This window comes from Vulpes lagopus, chromosome 4, assembly GCF_018345385.1.
Source record: "Vulpes lagopus strain Blue_001 chromosome 4, ASM1834538v1, whole genome shotgun sequence".
Lineage (NCBI taxonomy): Eukaryota > Metazoa > Chordata > Mammalia > Carnivora > Canidae > Vulpes > Vulpes lagopus.
Window position 1 is genome coordinate 18,885,161 of NC_054827.1, and position 13,546 is coordinate 18,898,706.

Genomic DNA, 13,546 nt, shown 5'->3' on the forward strand with positions numbered 1-13,546 from the left:
ACATCTATTACAATATTCAGTGGTGAAAGGGTGAAAAAGCTTTTCCTAAAGGGAACATGACTAGTGTGCCCACTCTTAACCACTCATAGTGAATATTGTATTGGAAATCCTTGACAGAGCCATCAGGGAAGAAAGAAAGAAGAAGTATCAGAAATGGAAATGAAGTAAAACTGTATTTACATATGACATGATTTTATAAATAGAAAATCCTAAAGACTCCACCAAAAAAAGTTAGATCTAATCAATGAATTTGGTAAAGTTGCAGGATATTTAATTAAAATACAAAGATTCATACTATTTCTAAATAGTATGAATTACTATTTTGTTAAATAGTAACAAATGACCTGAAAAAGAAAGAAGATGATCCCATTTACGACACCATCAAAAGCAACAAAATACTAAGGAATAAATTTGACCAGGAAGTAAAAGATCTTTACTCTGAAAACTATAATATACTGATAAAAGAAATTGAAGAAGACACAAATACATGGAAAAGTATCCTGTGTTCCTGCACTGGAAAAATTAATATTGTTAAAATGTTCATACTGCCAAAAGCCATCCATAAATTCATGCAAATCCTTATCAAGATTCTAGTGGCATTTTCCTACAGAAGTACAAAAAATCCTAAAATTTATACAGATCAACAAAAGACTCTGAATAGCCAAAGACATCCTGACAAAAAAGGAAAAATACCAGTAGGCGTCAAACTTTCTCATCTCAAGCTGTACTATAAAGCTATAGTAATCAAAACAGTAAGATACTCCCGCTAAAGCAGACAAATAGATCAATGAACAGAACTGAGAACTCAGAAATAAACCCAAACATATGGGGTCAACTAATACTTGGCAAGGGAGCCAAGAATACTCTGGAAAAAGTCTCTTCAATGAACGATGCTGGGAAAACTGGATATTCACATGTTAAAGAATGAAACTATATATCTATCTTATACCACTTATAAAAATTAAATTAATGACTTAAATGTAAGACTTGAAAAAATGTAAGACTAGTAAAAAGAAAAAGGAATAAAGGTCCCTGACATGGGTCTTGGTCATGACCTTTTTTTGGATGTGACACCTAAAGCACAAACAACAAAATAAAAAATCAGCAAGTAGAGTCCATCAAATTAAAAGTTTCTTTTGGAAAAGAAAAAACAGAGAAAAGATAACCTGTGAAATGGGAAAAAAGTATCTGCAAACCATATATCTGATAAGGGGTTAATATACAAAAAATATAAAGAACTTATAAAAACTCAATTACAAAAATAAAGATAATCCAATTTAAAGATGGGCAAAAGACTTGACTGGACATTTCCCCAAAGACACAAGAAAGGCAATAGTTAATATGAAAAGATGCAAGTCAAAATCACTAACATATCACCTCATGCCTGTTTGGGTGGCCATCCTCAACAAGACAAAATATAACAAATGCTGGTAAGGATGTAGAAAAAGGAACACTTGTGTACTGCTGGTAGAACTGTAAACTGGTGCAGCCAGTATGGAGAATCCTCAAAATATTAAGATAGAATTACCACACCTATCAGCACACAGCAGCAGTTGAGGTCAGGACCCATAGCCTTCCAGACCAAGAGGCACCCCATGCCAACCAATTACCCAACAGGGCTTATGGTTGGCCCTGGCAACCGCTTAGGCTAGGGGCCACCCATAACTACTACCGTGCCCACAGCACTTGTGCACACACTGACACAAGAGGGAGTGTGCAGCTCACACAGGGGGTACCCTTGGGGGATATGGCTCTGGTGGCCAATGGAGATTGCGATTCTGGGCCCTACAGGATATCTCTTACTTTAAAAAGCTACTCCCTGAAGACTAGGAGACATAGCTGAAGTACCTAATACACAGAAAGAAACAGAGGCAAAATTAGGAGGAGACAGATTAGTATGTACCAAAAGAAAACCTAGAACAAAACCTCAAGAAAAAAAAAACAAAACAAATTGGAGATGATTAATCTAACAAAGAGAGTTTGAATGGCCATAAAGATGCTTATCAAAGTTGGAAGAACAATGGATAAGGTGAACATTTCAACAAAGAAAAAAATGTAAGAAAGTACCAATCCGAGAGTAAAATAACAGAAATGAAAGCTACACTAAAGGGAATAAACAGCAGATTAGATGATAAAGAAGTATGGGTCAAAAATCTGGAAGACAGGGTGGCAAAAAATTACCCAAACCAAACAGAAAAAAAAAATTAAAAATATGATAGTTGAAGGCATCTCTGAGACATCAAGAATACTAACAATCACATTACAGGGATCCCAGAAGGAAAAGAGAAAACAATAGAAACTTTATTTCAAGAAATAATGGCTGAAGACTTTAACCTGGGAAAGGAAGCAGACATGCAGGTCCAGGAAGCACAAGTCTCAAACAAGAGAAACCCAAAGAGATCCACACCAAGACAAATCACAATCAAAGGTCAAAAATTAAAGACAGTATCTCAAAATTAAAAGGTCAAAAATTAAAGGTAAAGAATAGTATCTTAAAAGTAGCAAGAGAAAAGCAATTAGTCATACAAAGGACCCCCCCCCCCCCCATCACCACCAGAGAACTATCAGCTGATTTTTCAACAGAAACATTGCAGGTCAAAAGAGAGTGGCACAATATATTCCAACTGCTGAAAACCAAAAACAAAAATCCTGCAACCAAGAATACTCTACCTGGCAAGGTTATTATTCAGAATTGAAGGAAGAATAATTTCCCAGACAAGAAAACACTGAAGGAGTTCATCACCACTAAACCAGATTTTCAAGAATATTACAGGAAGAGAAGAGAAGCCTATAACTAGAAATAAAATATATGAAAAAAAATATCACTGATAAAAGCAAACATATAGTAAAGATAATGGATCAACCAGTTATATAGCATGAAGATTAAAAGACAAAAGAAGCAAAATTAATTATATCTATAATAATCATTTAAGGGATTCAGAAAATTAAAAGATGTAAAGCCTGACATCAAAAACATAAAACGTGGGACAGGGGAGTAAAAATTAATTGCTTTTGGAATGTGTTCAAACTTAAGCAACCACCAACTTTGAAGACTGCTATACACATAGGTTGTTATATATGAACCTTCTGGTAACAACAAAAAACCTGTAATAAATACACAGTAAAAGAAAAGGAATCCAAGGGTAACACTAAAGAAATCAGCAACACAAGGGAAGAGAGGAAGAATGGAACAGAGAATATAAAAGCAACTAGAAAAAAATTAAGAATATAACAAATTCATACCCATCAGTAATTATCATAAATATAAATGAACTAAATGCTTCAATCAATAGACAAAAGGTAGCTGAATGGATAAAAACAAAACAAAAAAAATGATGCTGATTATAAGAGATTCAGTACAAATGAAAAGACACACACAGACTGAATGGGAAGGGGTGAAAGAAGATATTCCATGAAAATGGAAAAGGAAGCTGGTAACAATATTTATTATCAGACAAAATAAATTTTCAAACAGAGGTTATAACAAGAAACAAAGAAAGGCATTAAATAATAACGGATTGGGCAGCCCTGGTGGCTCAGTGGTTTAGCGCCGCCTTCAGCCCAGGGCCTGATCCTGGAGACCTGGGATGGAGTCCCATGTCAGGCTCCCTGCGTGGGAAAACTTGCCCGCCAGCCGTGTCTCCCTCTGTCTGTGTCCCTGCCCCCCCACCTCTCTGTGTCTCTCATGAATGAATAAATAAAATCTTAAATAAATATATAGATAGATAGATAAAATAGATCAATCAAACAGGAACGTTTAACATTTATAAATATTTATGCACCCAACCAACCGAGAAGCACCTTAGTATTAGGAGATACAAAGGGAGAAATTGACAGTAATATAGTAATAGTGGACTTTAACAATCCATTGACTTCAAAGGACAGATCTGCCAGACAGAAATTTATTAAGAAAACATTATCCTTAAATGACACATTACACCAAAGGGACTTAATATATACATAATATTCCATCCAAAACAGCAGAATATACATTCTTCTCAGGTTCACATGGAATGTTCTCCAGGATGAATCACATGTTAGGCCACAAAACAAGTCTCCATAAATTTAAGATAACTGAAATTATATGAAGCATCTTTTCTAACCACAAAGGTATGAAACTAGAAATTAGTTACCAGAAGAAAACTAGAAAAAAACACAAACACATGGAGACTAATCAACATGCTACTAAACAACCAATGGATTGATGAAGACATAAAAAGAGGAAATTAAAAACAAAAAACCTTGAGACAAATGAAGTAACAACATTCCAAAATCTATGAGACACAACAAAAGCAGTTCTAATTGGAAGTTTACAGTGATACACGCCCACATCAAGAAATAAGGAAAATCTCAAATAATCTAATCCTACATCTAAAGGAACTAGAAGAACAAACAAAACCCAAAGTTCATAAAAGGAAGGAAATAGAAAAGATCAGAATAGAAGTAACTGAAATATAGACAAAACAAAACAAAAACAATGGAAAAGATCAATGAAACTAAGAGCTGCTTTGTTGGAAAGATAAACTTCAAAACATTTAGTCAGACTCATCAAGAAAGAAGACAGGGCCCAAAAAGTAAAATCAGGAATAAAAGAAGCATCATAAGAGACTACAATGAATAATTACATACCAAAAGATTGGAAAACCTAGAAAAAAATGGATAAATTACTAGAAATACATAATCTTCTGAGACTAAATCCAAAAGAAATAGAAAATCTGAACAGACCAATTAGTAGTAATTGAAACTGAATCAGTAATCAAAAAACTCCCAACAAAGAAAAGTCCAAAACCAGATGGCTTCACTGAATTCTCTCAAAAATTTAGAGTTAATAACTATCTTTGAACTATTTCAAAAAAATGCAGAGGAATAAATGCTTCCTTACTAATTCTATAAAGCCAGCATTACCCTGATATCTAAACTAGAAACAAACAAACAACAAAAAGTTATAGGACGATATCCCTGATGAACATAGACGCAAAAATTCTTGACAATATATTAGCAAACTGAATTCAATGATAAATTGAAAGGCTCTCACACCACAACAGAGCAGCACTTATTCTGGGGATGCAAGATGGCTCAACATTTGCAAATCAATCAATCTGATAAACCACATCAACCACATCTTCTTGATGAAGATCATACGATCATCTCAATAGATGCATAAAAAGCATTTGACAAAGTACAACATCCATTTATGATAAAAAGTCTCAACAAAGTAGATATAGTGGAAATGTACCTCAATGTAATAAAGGCCACATATGACAAACTCATAGCTAACATCATACTCAACAGTGAAAACCTAAAAGCTTTTCTTCTAGGAGTAGGAACAAGACAAGGATGTTTATTCTGTTTTTTGTTTTTTGGGTTTTTTTTAGATTTTCTTCATTTACTCATGAGAGACACACAAAGAGAGAGAGAAAGAGAGAGAGAGAGAGGCAGAGACACAGGGAGAAGGAGAAGCAGGCTCCAAGCAGGGAGCCTGATGTGGGACTCAATCCCAGGACCCCAGGATCACGCCCTGGGCCGAAGGTGGCGCCAAACCGCTGAACCACCCAGGCTGCCTGATTCTCACTTTTATTTAACATAGTATTGGAAGAACAGCCACAGCCGACTACCAAATCACTACACAAAAATCTGTTGCATTTCTATACATTAAAAGAGAAAGACACTAGAAAGAAAAATATACTAGAAAGAAAATAAGAAAACAATTCCAAGGATAATTGTATCTGCAAGGACAAAGATTTAGGAATAAGTATTACCAAGGAGGTAAATGACTGCTGAACAGAAAACTATAAGACATTGATGAAATAAACTGAAGATGATACAAATAAATGGAAAAACATGGCATGCTCATGGATTGGAAAAATATTGTTAAAATGTCCATACTAAAAAACAAAGTGATACACAGATTCAGTGCAATCCTTATGAAAATTCCAATGGCATTTTTCACAGAACTAGAATAACCCTAAAGTTTATATGGAATCACAAAAGACCCGAAGTAGCCAAAGCTATCTTGAGAGAACAAAGCTGCAGATATCCTGCTCCTAGATATCAAACTATACAACATGCTATAATAATCAAAACAGTACACTAATGGCACAAAACCAGATGCATACATCAATGAAACAGAATAGAGAGCCCAGAAATAAACTTACACTTATGTAGTCAATTGATCTTTAACAAAGTTGGCAAGAACATACAATGGAGAAAAGACAGTTTCCTTAATAAATAAATGGTGATGAGAAAACTGGACAGCTACATCCAAAAAAATGAAACCAGACCACTTTCTTATACCAAACCCCAAAATAAAATAAAATAAAAAATAAAAAATAAAAATAAAATAAAATAAAATAAAAAGTACTAAAGACTTAAATGTATCATATGGATCCACAAAACTCTAGAAGAAAACACAGACAGTGATTTGGTTTTAGCAACATTTCTGGGGGACCTATCTTTTTAAAAAAGGCCAGCAGTAAGCAAAAATAAACAGGACTATATCAAACTAAAAAGGTTTTGCACAGCAAAGGAAACCATCAACAGAACAAAAACGCAACCTCCCGAATAGAAGATATTTGTAAATGAAATATCTGATTAGGGGTTAATATCCCAACTATATTAAAAGCTCCAAAATATATTAAAAACTCGTCAACTCAATATTAAAAAAATAAGGAATTTTGATTTAAAAATGGGAAGAAGACTTGAAAAGCTATTTTTCAAAAAAAGACAAAGAGGCGATTAACAGGCATATGTAAAGATCTTAACATCAGCAATCATGGTGAAATGCAAATCATGACTACACTGAAATATCACTTTGAATCTGTCAGAAAGTCTATTATCAAAAAGATAAGCAAAAAATGTTGGCGAGGATGTGGAGAAAAGGGAACCCTGGTAAACTGCTGATAGGAACATAAATTGGCACAGCACTATGGAAAAACAGTATGACATTTACTCAAAAAATTAAAAATGTATCTACCAAAAGATCCAGCCATTCCACTTCTAGGTATTTATCTGAAGAAAACAAAATCACTAATTGGAAGAGACATATGCACCCCTTTACTATATTGGCAAAGATACTGAAGCAACCTAAATATGCGTATATACGAATGGATTAAATAAGTGTTTATATGTGCGTATGTATTTTTATGTACAGATACACAGTGGAATATTATTCAGCCTTAACAAATCATATTATTTGTGACAACTTGGAAAAACCCAGAGGGTATTATCCTAAGTGAAATAAGTCAGAAAAAAACAAATACTGTATGATTTTGGTTATATGTGTAATCTGAAAAGCAAAAAAATAAATAAAAAATAAAACAATACATGAACACTCACAGATACAGAGAACAAACTAATGGTTGCAGAGAGGAAAGGGAGGGATAGACGAAATAGGTGAAGGGGATTAAGAAGTACAATCTTCCAATTACAAAATAAGACGGGATATAATGTACACGTAGGGCATTTAGAAATATTGTAACAACTTTGTATAATGACAAATGGTAACTAGACTTACTGTAGTGATCACTTCATAATATATATAAACAAATCATTACGTACACCTGAAACTTAAAAAATACTGCCTGTCACAAATTGTCCTTCAAAAAGGAAAACTGAACTACCATGTGTTCCAGCAATTCAATTTCTGGAAACACATCCAAAGGAAACAAAAACATGTAACTCTAAAGGGTATCTGCATGCTTATGTTCATAGCCAAGACATGGAAACAATCTGTTCATTGATGTATGAACAAAGCAGGTGAGTGTGTGTGTGTGTGTGTGTATATATATACACACACACACACACACAATGTGTGTGTATATATATATATACACAATGTGTATATATACACACATATACACAATGTGTATATATACATACATATATACATTGTGTATATATATATACACACACACACATTATATATATATATTGTATATACAATATATGCAATAATACAATGGAGTATTATCCAGCAATAAAGAACAAAGGTATCCTATCACTTGTGACAACAGGAATGGACCCTGGGGGCATTATTATGCTAAGTGAAATAAGTCAGAGAAAAGCCAATATTGTATGCTCTCTCTCATATATGGAATCTAAAACAAAAAACAAAACAACTCATAGGATAAGGGATCAGATTTATGGTTGCTGGAGGTGGGGGTATAGGGAGGGGGAACTGGAAAAAGGTGGTGAAAAGGTATAACCTTCCAGTTAAAGATATATATATAAGTACTAGAGTTGTAACATACAGCATGAGTGCAGCTAACACTGCTTCATGATACACATGAAAGTTCAGTTAATCCTGATAATTCTAATCACAAAGAAAACAGCTTTTGCTTTTTAGTTTATCTATTGTAGATGAGATGATAGACGCTAAGTCTACTTATTGTGGTAATCATTTCACAACGTATATACATCAAACCATTATGTTATGTATCTTACACAGTGATGTGTATCAACTACGTACCAATAAAACTGAGGAAAAAAGAGAAAGGACAAGAAAGCTACATTGTTGAAAACTCTAGTATGAATGGTTTGGAGGGGGTATAGTAATATCTTTAAATAAAATAATCAAGTATTCAGTTGACCCCCTGAACAATATCAGCTTGAATTGCACGGCTCTATGTATATACAGATTTTTTTTTTCAATAAAGCACAGTAGTATAAATGTATTCTCTCTTCTATAATATATAATTTTAACATTTTCTTATTTCTAGCTTACTTTATTACTACAGTATATAATATGTATGATGTACAAAATATGTGGTAATCAATTGTTTATGTTATTAACAAGGCTTCCAGGCAACGCAGCCTACTGGTGTTTAAGTTTTCGGGGAGTTAAAATTGTACATGGATTTTTGTCTGTGAAGTCGGTGCACCTAACCTCTACATTGTTCAAAAGTCAACTGTAATTGTGTCAATTAGTTAAAAATAGGACTCTTAATATGTTAGAGATGTGTTATATAAGAGTACTCTGTTAATGTAAATAAAACAAGTGTTAATTCTTTTAGAATATAAAAGTTAGCATACTATACTGAGGAATATTTGTTCATTTTTGCAACTTATTATAAATAATAATACCCTATTAATGATACTTAGGATATAGTTGTAATGGATTTTCTATTATTATAACACAACTCACTACATGCCATTCCTATAGTTATTAATTCTTAGAAGCTTCTTTGCCTAATACTGAGGATGGGATTTTAATTTCTTCCATTTGGCAATTTATATCTACAAAAATATAGAAGTAAAAAAAAATTTAAAAATGACACATTACATATATGAAACAAAACTATGCATTTATTCTGAAACAAAATAGTATAAATATTTAATATTTTAAAATGTCTTTAATGTGATGTCTTTCACATTAGACACAAACTCTTTTTTCAGCCTTCCCAAACATTTTACAAGATACTATAATTTATACATGTTCATTTAGACTTATTAGAAGTTAATCTAACACTGATATTTATATAAAAGGTAACATTTATTGCATATTAAAACTTTATTATGCTTTCACAGGGTCTAGAAAGAGCATGGCTAATCCAAAAGACTAAAAATCTCTATTAGCACATTTTCAGTTTAAATGAAACATCAATCAGGAAGTATTTTATTGAGGGTACCTGGTCTAAAGCATAGGTAATAAACTAATGTAAAACTGACTCAAGGCAGATTACTTCTCAGCTAGTAATATTTAGAGTTCAAGTGACTTGCTACTCAGTAATACTTTGGAAAATTTAGTAACTTTTACCATGATTCAGCAATCAACAAAGAACTTTTTTTTAGAGTAAAGTTAGGTGAGGATAAGGAAAAACCTGGCATATGGTTTTATTCTTTAAGATCAAGTTTACTTTTGCCCCTAAAAATGAATTCCAATTTTAACTGAAATTCCTTCCATTTAAGCAAATGTAATTTATAATCAAACTTATCTGTCAAACAACCTCTATTCCAATAGAAATTTCCTACTCTTATTTCTAGGAAATCTTCCAACTTTGAAAGGGATATCTTTACTGTACATCCCACTTATTTATAACCTTCTTCTATTTGAGATATTAGTGTTTAAATTTCTACCTATGACAAACCTGTACTCTGAATAATAACTCCTAAGCTTTCCTCCATTTCCTGATATCCATCTGGTTTTCTCTTACATGTTAAAGTAAAATTAGAATCTCTGCCTTGCCAGGCATTTTTCCCCCTCTGGCACAACTTCTCCAAATGACCAATTTTTAGAAGAAAACAATATAGCCATAAAATTGCCCAAAAAATCATGTACTTTTTCTACTGCAATAGAAATCAAAATTCACAATTATTCAAATGCAGACATTTTTCTGTCTTGGACAACTTATACAACCTATATCTGAACTAATTGTCTATTGGTTAAATGCAAATATTCATGATTGAACTCCTCTTTTTAATGACTGGGTTGTAAGGAAGTTGCCTAATTAATTTTGGAACGAGGAAACAAGGTAGGTTAACAGGTACAGAAGGAAATGAGGAAGAAGTTTGGTTTAAAGAATAAAAAGCGTTGAGATGAATATGTGATTATATAGAAATTTACTGTGTAAGAAAATGTGTTTTTTTGGTTTGTTTGTTTTCTTTTAAATTTGTTTTTATGTGGAGGGGAAGTTAGATGAGCACCCAAGCAACTAAACCATGTTTGAGTTACTGTATAATATTTCCACAGTGCCTTATTCTGAATAGGTGTTTCCTAAAATTAGTAGATCAAATGAATTTATGTCCCTTTAAAATGTCTGTGATCTGCTGGTCTCTTATTATGGGTTCTATATAGTTTCTAAGAAAGATACCTGATTGATTGCAAAAGACTGGAACTATTATGCCCTCTATCGCAGTGACTGCTGGGAAAATCAGAAGTTCTGCTGGTCTGTACAATATGGAAAGGTTTCTAAATACCCAGAAGACTCTGCCACAAGTTTAAAACACTTACCTCAGTTATTTCATCTACAAATCCATAAAAATCATGTCTGGTCATTTTGAAGATTAAACACCATGCCCTTAGCACAGCGCCAGTGAGACAGGCAATTAATGAAAGTTAACATCTTTATTCCAATTATATATTTATAGTCCATATGAATACTTGCTCTTCCACAAAGCAAAGACAGATTAAATATTCCTCAAGTCTAGGAAAATAATTTTGTTTTTCCTAAAGTTCTATTGCCAAGAATGTGTATAGAAAGAAACAGAATGAAGGAAAAAGAAATCTGTACTACTATATGCTGGCATTTGGAATAACAATATATATTGAGATGAAATTTAAACAAAAATCTGCACTAAATTGTTTTGTGATTTAGATACTAACTTACCAAGCCTCAGATACATATAGTTACAGATTTTCTCCTTTATTAGCTTTTACAGCTACCCATAAAATGTGTTCATTCTGAAACATGGTACAGAAGCAAACTACTGAACACTGTATCATTTAAAGAGCAAATTTAAAAACTGGACTGCCTAAAAGATAAATATTATTACTAAAGCTGTTCTCTTATGAAAAGCTAACTCACAGTAAAGGTCAAAAAAATTCATTGACTTCTGTGTCTAGATTTACTATTTATTAACAAAAAGATTGTTTTTAACACTAGGAATTTATAAAGTATTTCATTATCCAATCATAAATCTATCATATTTATATAAAAAAATTAGTATGAAAGTTTATGTTGGACTGGGTGAAGTGGAAGGCAATTTTTTTCTGCTAGGTAAAATAATTATTTAACTGTATTGCTTCTTAAATGTATCTTTAATTTTAAAAATTAAACAATAAATGGGCAGCTGATGTATTCTCTTGATTTATTGTGTATTAAAAGTTACTTTCTTGAGATGGCACATTAGTAGGTTTGATATTTCCTGACACTATGAATAATTTAAAAACAAATGTTTTTTGAAAGTTTTATCATCATGATAGAAGGAAAAATAAGGCTTTCTATAGTTGAAAATAGTATTTTTCAAAAAGGTTAAGAGGAAAAATATCTAAAACCATTTTTGATAAAGAAATGAGGCAGTTTCAAACTAAAAATATAAATTTAAATGAAGCAACTTTATAAAATATTGATACTAGCTAAAATTACATGCATAGGTACTTAATAAAAGAGGAACAGCAGTGGAACTTAAATATGATAGGATTTATCAACAATAAATAAACATTTATAGTGCAAATCATGCAGAAAAATTTCTCAAAGCAAAGACCACAGCAATTATTCTAATCTGTACAAAATCAGTCTCAGTTCTGCATATAGTCTATCCAGAATATTTATGAATGCAGCCATTGTGATGAAATGCCAATTTGCAAATCATACATATAAATGTGCTTATTAGTCTTGTGTCATTTCTGTCTTGGTGGTTTATGTTTTCAGGAAAATCTGAAAAGAAAAGAACATAAAAAACCCTAAGATTTAACTTAAGATGATAAATTTTCATCTTCTTACATTCTCTTCCAATTAAGATCTACCTGTAAGAAGATAACTTGACGATGAGGGAAAAGAAGTAGGGAAAGGATTCTAGCCTGTCCATATAAATAATTCAATGTTAGCACCAACGTCATATACAACTAGATTGAGAATGGGCACAGAAGGCTGAGACAGATGAGAAAATCCTGCCACTTCCCTCCCTCTAAATGCTCCTTTCTCAGAGTCCATTCCTTCAGCCCACTTGTGTCAGCACAAGATCCCATGACCCAAACTGCTGCTGGGCCGGTCTCTTTTCTGAGGATCGGTAGTGAAACCCTCGTTCATCTCCCTGGGCTGTTTGAACTGTCATTATATGATCAGACCTGTGGGCAGCAATGGTGGAGCATGTGCAAGTGGAGCAAAGAAAGGCTCTCTGAAGAGCATGTCAGGAAGCACAAGAGAGTGAGAGAGAGGAAAGAAGAGAGACACAGAAAAGAGAAACAAGTAGCCTTGGCAAGAGTATGAGAAGGAGAAGTTATTATGGCCTCCTGTCGTGTTTTCACTCTCAGCAACTGAGCTGTCCAGTGTGCATTTTGGCTCTATAAAGTATGAATTGTTTAATAATACGAGCTTTTATTTAACACTTGTTGGGGTGGGAACTAGTTTTCGCAACCAAATCACCCCTAAAACTAAACAGAGGAGAGGAGAAGAAATATCTTGAGATCAGATAAAAGTGTGACCAAAGATAAAGTGATAGGAGAAAGAACAGGAAATAGAGAACTTAAGGGGAAAATGGAAAATTGAAGTGGGTACTCTCAAATACATGCCAGATTACAGAAGGCTTAAAACCAGAGAGAAATTTAACAGTTATCCTATCATTGCTAAGGTCTCACCATAAGTTTGCAGCAGTGAAATTATACCACAGGGTGGTATTTGAGGAAGATTATTGTCAGTGCTGTGCAGGAAGGAGAAACACTACATTCAGGGGACTGGCAAGACAGTTACCGGAATCATCCTGGTGTGAGATGAAAAGCGACAGATGAAGTTCATTGTAAAGGAAGAACTGACAAAGGAGACTAGTGAGAAAGATGTCAATGAAGTGATATGGTATACACCATACACGAGCTAAGAGATAAGAACTAACT

General features: G+C 33.1%; 1 protein-coding gene across 2 annotated transcripts in view; it reads right to left on the reverse strand.

The window, feature by feature from the left end:
* Positions 1 to 11,047: 11,047 nt before the first annotated feature.
* Positions 11,048 to 13,546, reverse strand: part of VPS37A (VPS37A subunit of ESCRT-I) — a 50,990-nt gene continuing 48,491 nt past the window's right edge. For both annotated transcript variants that reach the window (XM_041752998.1, XM_041752999.1), the window contains exon 12: positions 11,048 to 12,374. The gene's annotated coding sequence lies outside the window, so the exon portion shown is untranslated. The remainder of the gene's footprint in view (positions 12,375 to 13,546) is intronic.